Here is a 6,646-nt window from a genome sequence, read left to right on the forward strand (position 1 = left end):
TATTGAGACTTCTCAGTCTCCAATGATAAAAAAATATGGTCTCATTTGGATTGAGTTTCTAGGTTTGTCTTTTCCTTGTTGGTCTTTTTGCATGTTTAATTGCCTAATCTCTGAGAAAAGTTACAACGCTTGACCCTAAAAATGGGTTTGAGTTGAGGTTGACTTGTCTTGTGACCTTAAGGAGATGATTAATAATTAAATAGGAGGTATTTGCCACACCCAACATGTACTCTATTTGAATCTATCCAACACATGTTTCCATTGTCAATCCTCTGATGATAAACACTAGTACATTTGGAGCTGATTTTTGACGGTCGTTTGTCGGATTTGCGACAAATTTTCGTTGGAGTGTCGACGAAATCCACCATCAAAAACTCAGCGTCGGATTGGTCGATGATGCCATGCCCATCAGAAATTCAACAACCAATGGACTCTGCCGATGGTCAAAGAAGTCATCGGTCGAAAGCTTGGTATTTATCGTAATTTAGACGATGATAATTTTTATCAAAAAAATAAAATTATTATCACCAATCAACAAAAGGAAGCTACATTGATAAAAGATATCGATGATGTGTTTTCATTGAAAGAATAATATCGATTAGACAAAAGAAAGCTACATCGATAAAAGATATCGATGAGACCCAGCGATGTCTCATCGATATAAAAGAGCCATTGAAGGAAGGAAACGTCGATGAATTGCAGAAAGGACTCACCGAAGATAATAACTTCATCGACAAAAGATATCAAAGAAAGTAGAGAGGGTCTTCATCGACGGGAAAAGTTCTCGAGGAAATAATACCATCAGTGCAACATAAAAAGGACCCACTGAAAGGAGCGTTTTCATTGAAAGAATAATATCGATCAAACAAAAGGAAGCTACATCGATAAAAGGTACTGATGAGACCCAGCAATGTCTCATCGATATAAAAGAGCCATCAAAGGAAGGAAATAACAATGAATTCCAAAAAGGACTCACCGAAGATAATAACTTCATCGACAAAAGATATCGAAGAAAGTAGAGAGGGTCTTCATCGACGGGAAAAGTTCTCGAGGAAATAATACTATCGATGCAACATAAAAAGGACCCACCGGAAGGAGCGTTTTCATCGAAAGAATAATATCGATCAGACAAAAGGAAGCTACATCGATAAAAGATATTGATGAGGATATAGGTTTCGAGGAGGTTAAAAGGTATGTTCTAGATATGCGTGGTTTTGCCGATGTAACTTTATCGGTGAAGAATGATAAGGGAAAATAAAGAAAAGCTTCGGTGAGATAACAGACTCATTCATCGACGGGACATAGTGATATTGACGAAAGAAGTATTTCGATGGAAAAATAAAGGAGGACACCGAAGCCCAAGGTTTCTTCGACATAAGACCCGATGGATATTAGATATGTTTTGATGAGGAGACAACCATACTGACTTAATACAGTATTTCGATGAAGGGAAAAAATACTTGATCGAAGTAATATTCAAAAAAAAAGTATTGTCGATAGAAACAAAGAGATCGATGAACTAAAGAAACAAATGATCAAAAGACATATCCTCATTGAAATGATTATTGATTGCCATGAAAATCAGAAACAAATCCAATGAAAGGTCACATCGCCATTAAATTCGAACGTGTGCCTGAGTGACCGTTGTCCAAAACGGCCATTACTAACTGATTAAATACGCCATAAGTAGTGGATCAACATCAAAGGACACAACATTAAGGAATTCACAGGCGATGAACTGAAAGCAAGAATTGGGCGAATTCACAGAAAAAGCTCAGTAACTCCAAGTAAGTTGTTTGCACATAGACCTCTTTTTTAAAATTCAAATGGAATCATCATCTAAAACTAATAAGACTAGAAAGGGAAAAGAACCTATCGCTGCAGAAGAAAAATCTAAAAGACAAAAAAGGGAAGGGCAGTCTTTGGCCCAGGACCTGATTGACTAGTGCCCATCATCTAGTTTGAGGTCCAAGAAGATTAGAGCTGATGAGGAAGGCCTAGAGGACCGGTTTGAGGATCTTGGAGACATATGGATAGAATTGAGAGGGTATGAATTATTCATATATGGGTACAACATAAGAGTTGCCCCTCAACCTATCAACAATTTATGGTGATTGAACTTAGGAAGGTTATTTGTGGCTAATGTATTCGTGAATGTGGAGCTCATGAAGGCATTGGCAAACAATTATGACCCTAAAACTAGGACCATATATAACTACATGGGTGAGCTAGTTCTTGCAATCAGAAAGGAGGTTATTGACACCGTGTTCAAGTTGGATTGGGGATTTGAAGAATTGATTGACCTCAAGAAGTTAACAAGTGAATATTTTAACCTAGAGCACATTTACAAAACGTGGAGACTCCCTATGCATAGACCTAGGAATACAGGGTCCTTAGTGCCACTAGGTCAGGATGACAAAGCTCCCTATGATGTCAACTCTTTCCATCCATATTTCAAGTATACCTATTACTGTGTTGCCCAAGTGCTAGGGATAAAAGCCCATCCTTTGATGGATATTGCAGCCATGGTCATTTGTGTCGATTTGCAGTCTAAGGACCCTCGCTTCTTTGATTTTTCTACTTATTTGGTTGAGGTTTTGAATCATCAGTTCGAAAAGTTAAAGGGGGATGTCATCAATGTTCATTTCAAGTATTATTCCTTACTTATGCATATGCTATTGTATGTGGGCCAAGATGAAGGGTTATGGCTAGAAGAGTTATGTGTCAAGACATATGACAATGCTGGGATGAGAAAACCAGTGCATCTATGGGTTTCTTCATGGGACTAGAGGTATGTGAGTCATCAATATTGGCATTTTGAGGAGTTATTTGTCAAGCCATTATATAGATTATTGGGATGCCCGTGCGATCATGCCCTTGCACTAGAGGTTCAAAGATTCCTAAGAACAAAAGATTTCGTTGAAGATCTCTCAATTGAACACAATTGGGGAGATTGGTATTGTTTTTCAGACTGCACACAAGTCAGGGTATACGAGTTCTAAGGGAGACCATACTTACTACCACTTACAGTCCCTAACAGAGTGGCTTGTCTAGAAATTGTGAGGTAACTATCAATAGTGAGTACAAAACATCTGACAAGCCATGGGAAACAATCAATTATACCTGGGTTGTTAGTATTTTCATATTTTATTGTGAAAAGTTCAAAGAGTTATGGCTTGTTGTAGACAAAATTGGATTATTATGGCATGGCTATGGGGCATCCAATGCCCAATTTTGATCCTGAAGGACACATAAGGATAGCCCGGTCATAACAAAAGCTGAAGGCTGGAAAGCATAAATCTTACCTATCGGATGACCTCATCAAGAACATTGGCAGAGAAGAGGCCAAAGTGAAGCGAATAAAGTTTGAGAAAGCAATGCAGGCTTTTAAATGGAAGCTTTTTAGAAGGAAAATGGATGAGAATGTGCTACAAAAGATTGAAGACCCCTTGGAGTTGGCCAACAAACTTATGGAGCATGAATTGGAAATACTTGAGGGAGTCCCACCTCATGTTTTTAGGGATTACATTGATACTATTAGGAATACAGAGCCTTTGGCTCATATGTCTCCTGCTTCCACATCTGGCATCATTCCATTCACTCCTCGAGAGGATTACCCCCTGGTTATGCAGAGGATACACCGATAGAATTGGCAATAGGACAACTAAATGTCCGAGAAGTGGCTAACATCAGATTCTTGGAGCATGAGGATTTCATTGCTGATAGTGACTTCATTGCTTTCAAGGAGTTCACTGCATTCCTCTATCAACATAAAGGATCTCAAATTAGGAATAACATGAGAAATAGTGAAGAAGAGCAGCAGCTTCAAAAGTTACAAGAGGAGATGGATCTTGTGATGAGAGAAATGACACCTAAGAAGGGAAGATAGTTGCTTAAGGAAGCTGGTGTGCTATTATACTCTAGATGGGACATGAACTCTGCCTTGTTGTTTGATGGATTCCTCAATAAATAGGACCCAAGTAAGAAAATGATGCCAAAAGAGATTGATAAACTCTTTAGAGAATCAGGATATGATCCAGATCAGAAGGCTCTTCTATAGTGGGCTATCTATGCCAAAGATAAAAGACCTATATTGGTTGATACAGAAGAGGCTTTTGGACATTTGATGGTGCAGTAGGTTGGAAAGACTGACCCTAGAACAACTGGCAAACTAAATTTGGATGTCGCTAAACTAAACCAAGATTAGATAGAGTTTCTGGTCTGAGAAAATTCTACATATAAAAGCCTATATGAGAAAACCGATGAAGAAAAATAGAGGCTACAAGCAAGATTGCTTTTGGATTGATACAGGTACTAGTCAAATGGGGATGACATACGTTGTTGACAAAGATGCCATGGATGCCTTGATAGAGTCTATGTATTGGAGGAACAGGGCCGAAAAGACATCTCGGCAAGTAGAAAAGGTATAGAAAAAGATGGATAAGTTGATTCTGGAGATCATTGAACATAGGTTTAGAAGTATGATGCAAGTTGCAAAAATCTACTAGAAAACATACACTGGAATAGTCAAATCTTTGAAAGAGCATGAAAGACTCAGGTCTCAGTTGGAAGACATGATGACTGACAACAGTCTAATTAATCCAGGTGAGAAAATTGAAGTTGAGGCTTACTTGAAGTCCCATGATGAATTGGCAAATCAATTAAGGAAAGAGCTTCAGAGGCTGGACGATGGGAATACCCCTAGGGTGCCCTCTTTTTATAGTAATGGTGAGTTAGTATCATTCGAATAGTGGAAACATGAGTTCACTGATGAGAAGAATCGAGTAGTAGCAGAGTTGGATCGGGACAAAGAATTGTCACTTTGTGTTAACCATATTCTATCCAATCATTTCCAAATAGAAAGTGACATGAGGACACTAAACAATGACATTCTAATGTATAAAGATGATAAGTACATTCAACACATAGGAATGTTGAACTTGTTTATCTTCCAGTTTGTTAACAAAAGTGCTAATTAATAGTTATGTGCTGAAAAGCCACGATGCTTGGTGACAATGTATACCCTCATATAAATGAGGGAACTTTTGTAACAATAAGGATCATTAGAGAAGAAGTAGAATATAGCCTTAGGCTTACTATTGTACCATTTTGCGAACATACATAATATAATCAGTCATCTTTCCTTTGTGTATAAGTTGTGGATTACTACATCTTTCTATAGGCAGTTGCTTGTGATATTATCTAAAGGAGATAAGGTTACTTGTGTTCTTCCAGTAAAACTCTATGTTTCATATTGTGGATTTGAATAAAAGATTTACTTGCGAATATAGTTTTGTATATAGTGCATCTGCATATTATCTCAACCATGGTGCGCCTGCATATGTATATAGTTTTTTTTATAGGTGGAAAGCCTGAGGTTCAATGTTGAACTTGGTTGCTCTGATACCATATGTAATATTATATTAATTCTATACTTTAAAGAAAATAAATTGTGATCTATATTAAGATAAAAAATTGAGCATTTCAAAATAAAACATAACTACTTCAGTTGAAGGAGAAAACTAACTAAATGTTCTTCAACATAATAAGAATCTAACTAATTTATCTAAAAGGAAGGTAATCTTTTAACGATAAAATTTTTTGAACAAATACTATTAAGCTAATCAATATGAGAAAGGAATTCAAATGGCCAGTTTCATCACTTAGATAAAGCATCACCATCTTGGCCAAGGTTTTAACATTGCAAGCAGTAATGCGTTGTTAGTGTTCACCTCCCTTGCTCGACTTGTACATCCAATTCTTGAGCTCAACAAACTCACTAGTTACCAACCATCTAAACAAGCCATCTGCTTAATGTGTACTAACAATAATGGTTATTAACAACCATCATATGATAAATAGCATACACTTGAGCCAACTAACTCACTGGTTTACTAACCAACTATCTAGCGAATTGCTTAATGTCTACTAAGAATAACAGTCATAAATGACCATCATAAGATAATTAACATACACTTGAGTTAGTTGATTCATTGGTTACAAAACTTCTAGGTTTAGCTAATCCAATTCGTTACATAACAGTCTCATGTCTACTGACATTAACGGTTTACAAGGACCCTCATGGGATTGTGACATAACCTAACAAGCCAACTACTACAAATCCCCTATCTCTAACAAGCTTCAACTGTCATCATGGAATTAAACCTAATACAACATTGGTTCCCTTATTTAGGTAAATTAACACATAATATTATGACTCAACAAAAAATATGGTTCTAATATATTTTTTTGTTTTTCTATATTCCCAAAAGTATGCATCTTATTGATGATAAGAATCCTTCTTCAGGTCTTGCAACCATGGAGACTGGTTATAATCTAATTATAAGCAATGTGCATTGATTCCAAGATGAACCATATTCGGTTGAACTATGAGTTAAGAGTGGAAAACAAATAAACATAGAAAACAAATAAATATAGAATAGCTACAAATTATAGCAAGGTATTGTGACTATAAGATAGAAACCATCCTAGGAGCCTCCAATATATCAAAAGTTGATAAAGTAGCAAGCTTACTGTACAAAGATAGTGATCACTATAAAGTTGCAGTCAAGTTCAAAGCATTGATTTGTGGGAACAAAGGGTTTCATATGGGGATAGAGCAGTCTCATGAAATATCATGACAGTC

The sequence above is a fragment of the Cryptomeria japonica genome, chromosome 10 (assembly GCF_030272615.1).
Source record: "Cryptomeria japonica chromosome 10, Sugi_1.0, whole genome shotgun sequence".
Classification (NCBI taxonomy): domain Eukaryota; kingdom Viridiplantae; phylum Streptophyta; class Pinopsida; order Cupressales; family Cupressaceae; genus Cryptomeria; species Cryptomeria japonica.